Source organism: Narcine bancroftii, chromosome 1 (genome assembly GCF_036971445.1).
Source record: "Narcine bancroftii isolate sNarBan1 chromosome 1, sNarBan1.hap1, whole genome shotgun sequence".
NCBI classification, from domain to species: Eukaryota; Metazoa; Chordata; class Chondrichthyes; order Torpediniformes; family Narcinidae; genus Narcine; species Narcine bancroftii.
Window position 1 is genome coordinate 317,186,470 of NC_091469.1, and position 12,479 is coordinate 317,198,948.

General features: G+C 45.0%; 1 long non-coding RNA gene across 1 annotated transcript; it reads right to left on the bottom strand.

The window, feature by feature from the left end:
• Positions 1 to 279: 279 nt before the first annotated feature.
• Positions 280 to 7,548, bottom strand: LOC138747353 (uncharacterized). The gene is made up of 2 exons (XR_011347440.1): positions 7,188 to 7,548; positions 280 to 2,703 (listed from the first exon to the last, which is right to left on the bottom strand). It is a non-coding gene; the product is annotated as an uncharacterized lncRNA (long non-coding RNA).
• Between the last annotated feature and the right edge of the window lie 4,931 nt (positions 7,549 to 12,479).

A 12,479-nucleotide genomic window follows, 5' to 3' on the forward strand; every position in this document is an offset into this window, starting at 1 on the left:
ACTGGTGAACTTTGTTAGTGCAAACTTTTGGGCACAGTACAAGAATTGCCTGCAACCAGTGAGATTGGACTGTGATCCAAAGAACTTTTCTAATCTTAAATATACATTACACACACCTGCGCTTAGTATTAGAGGAGGGATTAAATAGTTAGGTAGGTTAAGTAATAAGTTAAAGTTCAATTCTGTTTTCTTGTTCAAATATAATTGAAAACTACTTTTGTTTAAGTAACCCTTTGTGAGAAGTGCCTTCACATTCACAAAATATGCTCGAGACAAAAGTTGAGAACAAAGAACATTTATTTACATTTACAACATTGCAAGGTTGGGTACTCTCCCCCTACCTTGGGAAAGTACACCGAGAGCAGGAAGCTTCTTTGTTTTTATACATTTTTCAATTCACCTCCCCTTACATTTTTCTTACATTTATCCTTCTTGGATTGGTTTGGCACTTTTCCCTATTCGCCTGACTCTTGACTGACTCCAACTTTCTCCTATCCCGCACTCACACCTCCTATTAAACAAGCTCTTTGTGTGTGTACGTGCATATTTCTTAAATTCCTCTGTTATCTTGTTTACTGTGTTCTGCTGTTTTTCATGCGCCATTTTACACAAAGAACATTTTAGCTTTTTTTCTTGCTTTTTCTTTCTACCTTCTATAACTGTTTCAGAACTCCTAACATTAAAATAATAACTGTTTCTAAACTCCTTTAATTAAAATAATAACTGTTTCTAAACTCCTACAATCCACCCCTTAAAAAGAGCTACGCTTTCAAACCTGTCTAAATAATAGAGGTTTCTTTTTCCCATAGTTTCAGAAGGTTCTCTGTCGCCTCAGCATAATCCTGTTGTTGCAGAACCATAATGGAACTGATTTGTCGAATGGCTCGTCTAACCAAACACTGGAGGCCAGGAAGGATGCAAGGGATCAGTATTAAGGCAAGAAGTATAAAGGCAGAAAAGATAAGTGCTGAATGTATCCATGACCAGGAGACACTAAACCATTTAGAAAACCATGAGTCAATGGCGGGGTGCCATGTCTGCACCGGAACATGAGAGAGTTTCCGTATACCTGAAGAGATGTCTTTAACAGCTTGTCCATTATTATCAATTGTAAGGCAGCAATTGGAGAGATTCAGCTTGCCACACACACCACCTTCTGCAGCCAATAAATAGTCCAGGGTTAGGTGATTCAGATAAACAGTAGCCAAGATTTGCTGTTGTTCCTCTGCCAACAAATCTAAGGCAGTAGCTGTCTGGTTAGTAATTACTTCTAGGTCAGCCTGCAAATGGATTAGACAATTAAGCATGTAAATTGGAGTTCGGTACCCCCATGAACCATTCTGTGCCCACGTAGCCGGTCCATAGTATGAAATTATGCGTTCAGGGGGCCAGTCATCCCCCCATTTGCTGATCTCTGCTGAACAGCATTGTCTGGGGGAATGTAATCGAGTGGAAATGTGTTCATCGGAATCTGGAGGAAGAAGATGGAAATGTGGTTGAATCATACCAATACAACAAGTCCCACTCCAGTCGGGTTCAAGGTATGTATAACCCATATTCCCACAAATCCAATATAAGCCGTCGGGTGCATAGCCGGAAGGACTAGAATCTTCCCAGAAGGATCTCAGCGCAGGAATGGCCTGATAAGGGTTGAAACCAGTGCAATTCCAAAACTCAACGTCGGCAAGGTCAGATGTGTCATTAATGGGAATCAAGGGTACACAGGGAACATCTGATCGATTAGAAAGGGACAGGAAGCTGGTAGGCGGGGTTGGAACCCAATTTCCACTAGTGATATTACTCCAGCACTGGCAAGCCAAATCTCCCTTTGGGAGATTTATTTTACCAAGCACTCAAAGCCTTGTGGATGATTTTCCAACTTTAAAGACTCACGGGATCGACCAGAAGTGCTAGTGGAAAGATTGGAGGCAAGAAGTGTATGATCATCTAATGGCTCACCTCTCCATGGCAAAGTTCCATCCCGGGTTGGGCCACTACAAATCCAACAGTTACGAACACCAAGCTCCTGGACGGTAAGTTGATGTAAATCGACCCATAGGTTATCTCCAAGTCTATGCCTATTGGCTTGTATTCTTGCCCTCTCGTACAAGTTCTTTTGAGACTCATGTGGCGAAATGGTGATCATTTTGGTACCACTATACTTAGAACCTGCCCGCAGTGAAATCACTTCCTTCACTAGAGGGTCTCCTGGTTTGCCTAATTTGGAGGCACAGAAGGGTCCCGGGGGGGGGGGGGGGGGCAGGACAGGAAGAATCTATTAGAAAAAAATAATAGAAAAATGGTATATGTCTCGGAGGCAAAAGAACAATTGTTGTTCTTTCTTGGGACTACACAACCCTCCTTCGTCCTCGCCCACTTCTCAAAATACTTAATCTCCCTAAGCTCAACATCATTACCTGAAGTGCTGCCCCTCTTCCAAAAGGACTTAACACATTGGGAGCAAGACGGAGTGGAGGCGAAAGCAATGGGGAAAATAAAGAAAAATACAAACAAGGACATTATTATTATACACAAATCAAATTTTTCGTCACAGGGTGAGCTTGAGGTTGCTAGGATGTTGCTCCGACTGCCAATATGAGCCTTCTAGGTCAGTGGAGACATTCTCGAGGGGCTGGTGATAACGTTTCACCCTCTGGACATGAGTCCACCCTTTTTCACGCGTTCGTACAGCAGTATCTGTAACTAGAAGGACACAAAAAGGACCATCCCAGGTTGGCGACAACTTAACATCTTTCCAACTCTTTATCAATACCCAGCCACCAGGTTGAATGGTATGTATGGGGAATTCCAAAGGCGGCGTCTGCGCTAGAATCTCTCTTCTTCTCAGATAGCCAACGTGGTGGAAAGTTCCTGCAGATACTTAGATATAAATTGGTTATTTGCCTCCGGTATTGGGAGGTCTGTATGGGAGCCCAGATAAGGAAGGCCGAACATCATTTCATACGGGGAGACGGCAATATCACGACGGGGAGTGGTACGAATACGAATCAAAGCCAGGGGTAAATATTTAAACCAGGAGAGACCTGTCTCAGCACACAGGCGGGTGAGCTGAAGTTTACTCCCATGGATGCCTCCTTTGTGACCTCATCTGCCTGTCTGTTACCTTGGTCTTCGGGACTTTCCCCTACCTGATGTCCCCGGACATGGACCACGGCCACCTCCTTAGGCAGCATTAAAGCATCCAAACATTTGATTATTAAATTTTCATGGACTAATTTTTGGCCCTTTCCTGTAATTAACCCCCGTTCTTTCCAAATTTTTCCAAAGGTATGTACAACTCCAAAAGCATATGTGTAAATTGTTCCTACTTTCCCCTGTAGTCCCTGGAAGGCTCGACACAGCGCATATAATTCGCATGTCTGAGTTGACCAGAGACCGGGGAGGCGACCAGCTTTGATAACAGAACCATCTTTTCCATCCACTATGTCATATCCACTGTAACGAGTTCCTTCTATACAACGAGAAGAACCATCTATAAACCATCTCTCTCCCTCACATAGAGGCTCATCCCCTAGATCACTCCGGATCTTAGTCTGCAAATCTATTATTTCCAAGCACTCATGTTCCAGCTGATCATAGGCCGTCTCACTTGACGGAGATACTAAGAACGCAGCTGGGTTCTGGACCCAATTAGTAACCAGCGTCAGGTCATCTCGGTCCATCAAATTGCCTCATATTTTAGAATTCTCGAATCAGTCAACCACCTTCCCACACGCTGTAACAGAATAGTTCAGATGGTGTGCGTGGTATGGACAGTCATGGGTGCGCCAAAGGTAATCTTTCGACCCTTTCTACCAGGACAGCGGTGGCAGCAATAGCCTGGACACACTCCGGCCATCCGCAGCAAACTGGGTCCAATACTTTGGACAAAACCGCCACTGGTTGCCGGAGCCCCATTCGCTCCTGGGTCAATACACCCGTAGCTGCCCCATCCTTTGCATTAGTAAATAAATCAAATGGTTTATTCAAATCAGGTAATGTCAACACTGGAGCCTTGGCGAGACAACTCTTTATCCTCTTAAATTTCTCCATTTCTTCCTCTGTCCAGACAACAAGAGAATTATCTAGGCCAGCTAATTTATCATACAAAAATTTTACCAAACTAGAATAATTTTCTATCCAAATTCGGCAATATCCCACCAGACCAAGGAACTTCCTGAGCTCTCGGGCATCCTTGGGAGGTGGGACCTGAAAAATGCCACGTATTCTCTCTGGGCTTATTTGCCGACACCCCTGACTAATTAAATGGGCCAGGTATTTTACCTCTGGCTGCACAAATTGCAATTTCGTCTCACTTACTCTCATCCCCTTTTCTCCCAGAAAGTTTAACATATCCACAGTATATTGTTTGACAGCCTCCTGTTCTTTTCCTGTGATTAATAAATCATCTACATATTGTATTAGTTGACAGTCTGATCTTTTTGGAGCTTCTTCCAACACTTGTTCTAATACCTGGCGAAACAGATTAGGGGACTCTGAAGAGCCTTTCAGGATAACTGTCCAGTGATACTGGTTCTTTCGTCCAGTATACGGGTTTTCCCTTTCAAAGGCAAACATGTCCCTATTACCCTCATCCAGAGGGCAAGCCCAAAAGGTGTCTTTCAGGTCTATCACACTAAACCATTTACTATTTGAATCTATTTTTCCCATAATTGTACAAGGATTAGGCACAACGGGGTATCGGGCCAAAATCATCTTATTTAATTCTCATAGGTCTTGTACCAGCCAATCAGTACCGTCTGGTTTTTGTCCTGGCAGTATTGGGGTATTAAAGGGGGACATACAGGGTTCGAGTAACCCATCCAATAATAATTGATCAATTACGGGTTGCAGTCCCTTCCTTCCCTCCATTGGGATTGGATATTGCTTTCGTCTGACAATCTGATTGGGGTCTTTTAGTGTGACCCGAAGTGGGGGAATATCCAACCCCCCTCTATTTCCCTTCTTGGCCCGCACCTTGGGGTCGATCAACTCACAATCTTCTTGTGTCAATGTGTAGAACTGGACCCCAATTCCCTTTCCTTGAGGCCGGGTCCCCATACCCAATAAATCCTACAAATCCCATCCCAGCAGGCAGATTCCTGCCTGGGGAACCAGTAGAATGTCTCCCCTTATTACTTTTCTCCCCATTTGTATCCTAAGGCCCCTTAATTCAAGAACCTCAAAGTTAGATCCCACGACCCCTGAAATAATCACCCTCCCTTTAAAAACTGTTCCCTTGGGTTTGGTTAAAATACTAGAACGAGCAGCTCCCGAGTCTACCATAAAAATCATATCTTCTTCTTGGGGTCCTATGCTTAAGTTTACTAATGGTTCTCCATGCTGCCCCACGGCACTCTTTACGAGAGAACCCTGACTACCGTAATCTTCCTCCTCCATCAGGACATAGGATCGTGTGTCCCTGGCCCTCTTGAAGTGTCCCTCTCTTTTACAATAGTAACAAACCTTGGGCCCTGTCTGCTATCCTTTGTTGGGACCACCTCTTGGAGCCCCCGCTCGTGGTCGGGGACCCTGGGGTTCATCCCATCCTTCAAATCCTGGCCCTCCTCTTTCTCTCATTCCCATCCATCCGCCCTGACCGTTGGTCCGGTGTCTTTGACTTCCCTGCTGTCCATTTACGACTTCCTTTACCGCCTGCATTAATATCTTCGCCTTTCCTTACACTCCTTTGGACATATGCCCTTTGGGCTATTTGTAGGAGCTGGGATAATCCCTGTTCATGCCAATTTTCAGTCTTTTGAAGTTTCTTTCATATATCTGGGGCTGAGTTTGTAACAAATCCTGTCAAAACTAATTGTTCCCAAACTGGTGACTCTATATCCAATCCTCCATATTGTTGTATTGCTGCCCGCAGTCTAGTCAAAAAGGCTGAGGGGGTTTCCTCTGGGCCCTGGGAAACCTCGAATGCTTTCTTAAAATTCTGTCCTTTTGGTACTGACGCCCTCACTCCCTTTATCAGGTTCACCCTGTATTCTTCCATCCGGGTGCGACCATCTACCGTCCCCTTATCCCAGTGTGGATTGACCAGAGGGAATTTATCCTCTCCAGCAACTGCTCCTGGACCTCCCTGGTGTTCCCGATCCCACACCCTAATTCCAGCTTGTCTAATCATTCCTCTCTCATCTAAAGAAAATAAAGCTTTGAATATAGACATTAACTCGTCCCAGGTGTAAATGTAAGGTCCCAGAAACTGATCTAATTGCTCTGCACAGGCTTGAGGATCTTCATTGAAAGACTTCATTTCCCGTTTAAAATTTCTCACTTCTGTGCTAGTCAAGGGGACATTTACAAAGCCTATTCCACCCCCTGGACCTCGCGAAGGGGAAACATTTGCGCCTGAGAAGGGTCCGGTCCCCAGGCTCCTGATGGAACTGGATCTTCCTTATGATGTCTGGGACCCAAAGCAAATTCCCCAGTCTTCTCTTCGTGAAGTTTTTCACACTGCTCTTCTAATAATCCCGTACAGTCTGGGTTATATTCCTGGTGGGTAAGAGGCGGCGGAGGACCCTTAGCTTGTAACCTCGTCCTTATCGTGTTTTCTCGTTCATTTTCATTGATGAGTCTCGGAGGGGTTGGAGTGGCAGACATAGGAAGGGGAGGATAAAGTGGGCGGGGAGGAGAGGGCAAGGGAGGAACTGGCTCAGGATATGGTGGAGGTAATGCCTGCAAGGGGTCCTAATTTTCAGGAAGAGGAGCCATAGTCTCCTATTCCTTAGATTTCGCCGGATCCCTTGTATTCATCACCATCTGGTCAAATTCTACAAACAACCAGCAGGCAGCATAATCTCTACTTTCGGAGTCCTCGGGTATATGCTCATAAAGCCAGGTATTCAACGCCTGGCATATCCAATCCTCATCCGAACTGTATTTTGGCCAAAATACTGAAGACCCCTTAATTGGATTCTCAGGCCACTCATGGCAACAGTACTAGATCATTTTCTTTTTATCTTTCCCGCACCCCAATTCATCAATTGCCTCCCCAATGGGCTTCCCGGGGGAATTCTATCAATCGGTCCTATTCTCAGACCTTTTTGCTCCCTCCCCCACCCATGGTGGATAAAGTTGCCTCCCCAATGGGCTTCCCGGGGGAATTCTATCAATCGGTCCTATTCTCAGACCTTTCTTTTTGCTCCCTCCCCCACCCATGGTGAATAAATCAGTCTTACCCGGCTGTCGAGCCTTCCCAGCACGTCACTCGCACGGCTGTCCCATTCTTTGTTCTCAATGTCTCTTCTCGGATATCACTCACTACGTCCACTGGCCGGACACTCGATGACCAGGAGTCTGGCTAAATCAGCCAGGGTGCACCAACCCCCTTTCAGACAAGCACCAGTCAGTGGAGGGAGTGTGATCCTGGACGAGCTCCCAAGTTGTGAGAAGTGCCTTCATGTTCACAAAATATGCTCGAGACAAAAGTTGAGAACAAAGAACATTTATTTACATTTACAACATTGCAAGGTTGGGTACCCTCCCCCTACCTTGGGAAAGTACACCGAGGGCGGGAAGCTTCTTTGTTTATATACTCACCTCCCCTTACATTTTTCTTATATTTATCCTTCTTGGATTGGTTTGGCACTTTTCCCTATTCGCCTGACTCTTGACTGACTCCGACTTTCTCCTATCCCGCAGTCACACCTCCTATTAAACAAGCTCTTTGTGTGTGTACGTGCATATTTCTTAAATTCCTCTGTTATCTTGTTTACTCTGTTCTGCTGTTTTTCATGCGCCATTTTACACAAAGAACATTTTAGCTTTTTTTCTTGCTTTTTCTTTCTACCTTCTATAACTGTTTCAGAACTCCTAACATTAAAATAATAACTGTTTCTAAACTCCTGCAATTAAAATAATAACCATTTCTAAACTCCTTCAATTAAAATAATAACTGTTTCTAAGCTCCTACACCTTTATGTTGTGGTGTATATCTATTGCTGGTGGTTTTTGGGGTCCTCTGGACTCCGTAACAGGATGATTCCTTGTTTTTGTCTGTTATCTAAAATGTACAATTAATGGGCAGTTGATCCCAGGAGTCAAAGTTAATCACTGCTATGCATTTTACAATCCTGAGTTCCTGGTTCTTAAAAAAAAATCTACAGTTGCTATTATGAGTGCAACCATGTGCACTGATGAGGCATCAAAGATGGCTTGAGGGGAAAGAAATACCTTACTAATTAAGCCACCTAGAAACTGTAGTACATATAGCCTGACTTGCGGAAAAAAAAAATCATGGTGTAATTTGGGGAAGCGACCTGTTTTTAAGCTGTAGAGACAAGTTTTTCTCCACTGTCATTGCACTGGAGGCTCATTGGATTTTGTGCTTTTGTGCAAAGCATTTATATTTAGGAGGTCTTTATCCTGCATGAGAGAACGGGTGGTGCTGTTGGAGGACATGTTTAGTCATGTATGTTTCATGTGGGAGAATAGGTGGTGACGTGTTGGTCATGTGAGGGATGTGGAGCAGGTTTGGTGAGCTGGTTGTATAATTTTCTGAGGTGTGTTCATCAGATGTGAAATAACCTCAGGGCTCTTTTTGAAGTTGGGAAAGCAATTTACCCTCCTTCAGAAGGGTGGGCATTGCTGCCCCTGTCTGACCTACGGGGTGGCGTTGTTGGGCCAGGGTACTTTCTCCTTTATATGAATGCCAAGGACCTTGGTGCTCCCAGCTCTTTCCATGCCAGAATCACTGCTGTGCTGTGGAGAGTGGTCAGTAAGCAAGAGGCAGCCCAGGCCGACCCACTACAAATACTGGACTTCTTGTCCGGAAGGCCAGCAGGTCTGGATTGGCAGAGAAATATCAAATCCCATCACATTGATACACCTCTGGGCTGTGTGCTCAGCCCGCTGCTGTTCACATTGCTGACTGCACTGCCCAACTCAGTTCAAACAGAATCAAGTTTGCCAATTACACAACAGTAGTGGCCAATATCGAAGTACTCGAGCTGGCAGAGTCCGCAAGCATCGAATCCATGCTGCTGAAGACCCAACTGCACTGGGTGGGTCACGTCTCCAGAATGGAGGACCGTCGCCTTCCCAAGATCGTGTTCTATGGCGAGCTCTCCACTGGCCACTGAGACAGAGGTGCACCAAAGAAAAGGTACAAGGACTGCCTAAAGAAATCACTTGGTGCCTGCCTCATTGACCACCGCCAGTGGGCTGATAACGCCTCAAACCGTGCATCTTGGCGCCTCACAGTTTGGCGGGCAGCAACCTCCTTTGAAGAAGACTGCAGAGCCCACCTCACTGACAAAAGGCAAAGGAGGAAAAACCCAACACCCAACCCCAACCAACCAATTTTCTCTTGCAAACCGCTGCAACCATGTCTGCCTGTCCCGCATCGGACTTGTCAGTCACCAACAAGCCTGCAGCACACATGGACATACCCCTCCATAAATCTTCATCCGCGAAGCCAAACCAAAGAGAGGAGAGTTGGCCTCATCAGCAAGAATGAGGGTTGGCTTACAGAGAGGAGGTTAGGATGGCTCGTCACATGGTGCGAGAACAACCTGAGTCTCAACGTGGATGAGACAAAAGAGATGATGATGGACTAGAGGCAGCTGAAGGTCAACCAGAGATTTTCTGATTTCAGATTTATTGTCAGAATACATACATGACATCACATACAGCTCTAAGATTCCTTTTTCCTGCGGACGTGGTAGAACAACCACTAATTGATAGAAATAAACTGTACACAGCATAAACATGTAAACAAGCAAAGAACTGTAAACAGATAACGAATGTGAACAAACTGACTGTGCAATACAGAGAGAACAAAAGAAAAGTAATAAAGTGCACAAATAAGAGTCCTTAAATGAGTCTCTGATTGAGTTTGTCATTGAGGAGTCTGATGGTGGAGGGGTATCAGCTGTTCTTGAACCTGCTGGTGCAGGTCTTGTACCACTGATACCTCTTTCCTGATGGCAGCCGTGAGAACAGACCATAAGCTGGCTGGTGTGGGTCTTTGATGATTGCTGCTGTTCTCTGATGGCAGCGTTCCCTGTAGATGTACTCAATAGTGGGGAAGGTTTTGTCTGTGATGTTCTGGACTGTGTCCACTACCCTTTGAAAGGCTTTATGCTCAGGGATATTGGTGTCTCCACACCAGACTGTGATGCAGCCAGTCAGCACACTTTCCACCACACCTCTGTAGAAATTTGCCAGGATTTCTGGTGTCGTACCAAACCTCCACAAATGCCTGAGGAAGTAGATGTGCTGATGTGTTTTCTCCATGAAGCCATTAGTGTGTTGGGCCCAGGAAAGATCCGAGATAGTGACTCCCAAGTACATAAATTTGCTCACTCTCCCCATCTCTGATCCCCCAATGATTCTGATGAATGCATCTTTGCTGACCAGGCGTTCCATGTCTTTGTGTAGAGCCAGCGAGATGGCATCTAATGCAGACCTGTTGCTGCAGTAAGCAAATTAGAACGAATTCATGCCACTACTCATTTAGGAGGTGATATGCTTCAACACCAGTCTTTCAAAACATGAGGTCGAGTCATGTGTTAGCCAGATGGGAGAGGAGACCTTTAGTGACTAATTGGGTTTTTTCCAAGTCTAAATGCCTTCGAGCTTAGACCACAGTTCAGGAAATGGACATTTTTTTTCAGATTGCACTCATTTTCATCAGCCAGGATCTCATTGAATGCTGGAGCAGGCTTGCTGGGCCAGGTGACCTACTTCTCCTCCTGATGTTCTTGTGTTCTGGGTCATTCCTTAATCCTAGAGACCGAACATGGGTGGGGGGGTGGTAGTTAGTGCGGAGCGATTGCAGTGGCAGCGACCCAGGTTCGAATCCTACGCTGTCAGTAAAGAGTTTGCATGTTCTCCCAAAGTCCTGTGAGAGTTTTTCCCAGGTGCTCCGCTTTCCAAGACAACAGGGTTGTAGGTTAATTGAGTGTAATTGGGTTGCAGGGATTACAATGGCCAGAATTGGATTCTACTGTGGTGTATGTAACATTTTAAAAAAGAAAAGACCAACTGTACTGGGTAGGTCATGTCTCCAGAATGGAGGACCATCGCCTTCCCAAGATCGTGTTATATGGCGAGCTCTCCACTGGCCACCGAGACAGAGGTGCACCAAAGAAGAGGTACAAGGACTGCCTAAAGAAATCTCTTGGTGCCTGTCACATTGACCACCGCCAGTGGGCTGATATCGCCTCAAACCGTGCATCTTGGCGCCTCACAGTTCGGCGGGCAGCAACCTCCTTGGAAGAAGACCACAGAGCCCACCTCAATGACAAAAGACAAAGGAGGAAAAACCCAACACTCAACCCCAACCAACCAATTTTCCATGTCTGCCTGTCCTGCATCGGACTTGTCAGCCACAAATGAGCCTGCAGCTGACGTGGACATTACCCCTCCATAAATCTTCATCCACGAAGCCAAGCCAAAGAGAAAAAAGAAAAGAATACAACTTGTATGTATTGTATAACTCAAGGACAAATTTCTCAACAGCCACGGCATGTATAATTGAAAGTGAATAGCTTTTTTTGCAAATTGAAAAGGAGAGCCTTGTTTAAGTTAATTTAATGGTTCTTGTTACATACTGAGGAAACCTGGGACTATTTTATGCTAGAGCATGAACACTAACACTGTAAGAGCCACATCACGCTTGAGAGTGGTGCATGTGCAGTGAGAGACATTGTATCAATGCGCGACCCAGTAGCTGGATGTGAGTAAAGAAATGTGCTGTTAAACTTACAAGTCTTTCTAGTGTTTATTAAGACTTCGATTGGTACAACTGGGACTCAACAGTTCTCACCCTTTCTCTTCCTTGTCATTGGCCAATTTCCTCTGGAGTTACGTGGAAAGAAAAAGTTTGGAAACTACTGTTTTAATTGTTCCTAATTGACTTATTAAGTGCACAGTTTCATAACTCCAAAGGAAATTTCTCAAGTGAAATATTCCAGCAACAATTGGTTCTAGAGCAGTGATCCTCAACCTTCCCTTCCCATCCACATCCCACCTTAAGCAATCCTTTACTAATCACAGAGCACCGATGGCGTAAGGATTAATTAAAGTGGGATGTGAGTGGAAACCACTGAGTTAATTGAAGGTGTGACAGAATATTTCATATTTTACATGTTTTTGAAGGAGATAGATTGTGGGGGGTTTAGAGCGTGGGTCACAAGCAAACACAAACACTTCACAAAACAGATTTCATTTAAAATGCAAGAGCTTTTCTCAAGCCAAACAGCCCAGGCTCCGAGTGGCTTTGCAAAGACAATAAAAACTGCTTTGGGAAATAACTTAAAAGGGCTCAAGTGCTGATAAAAAAAAAATTTAAGAGACTGGAGCTCTGCAAGAAGGTCATGTGGTTTTGCAAGTGGAGGGAGAGAGGCTTTCTCTAGGATAGAAAAAGAGAGAGAACTGGTTTCTGCAGTCATGGCAAGCTGGCATGAAACCCCCATTTTGAAGACAGGTTGTGAGTTCTGAGTTCAGCCTGTTGAAAACCCTTGTCC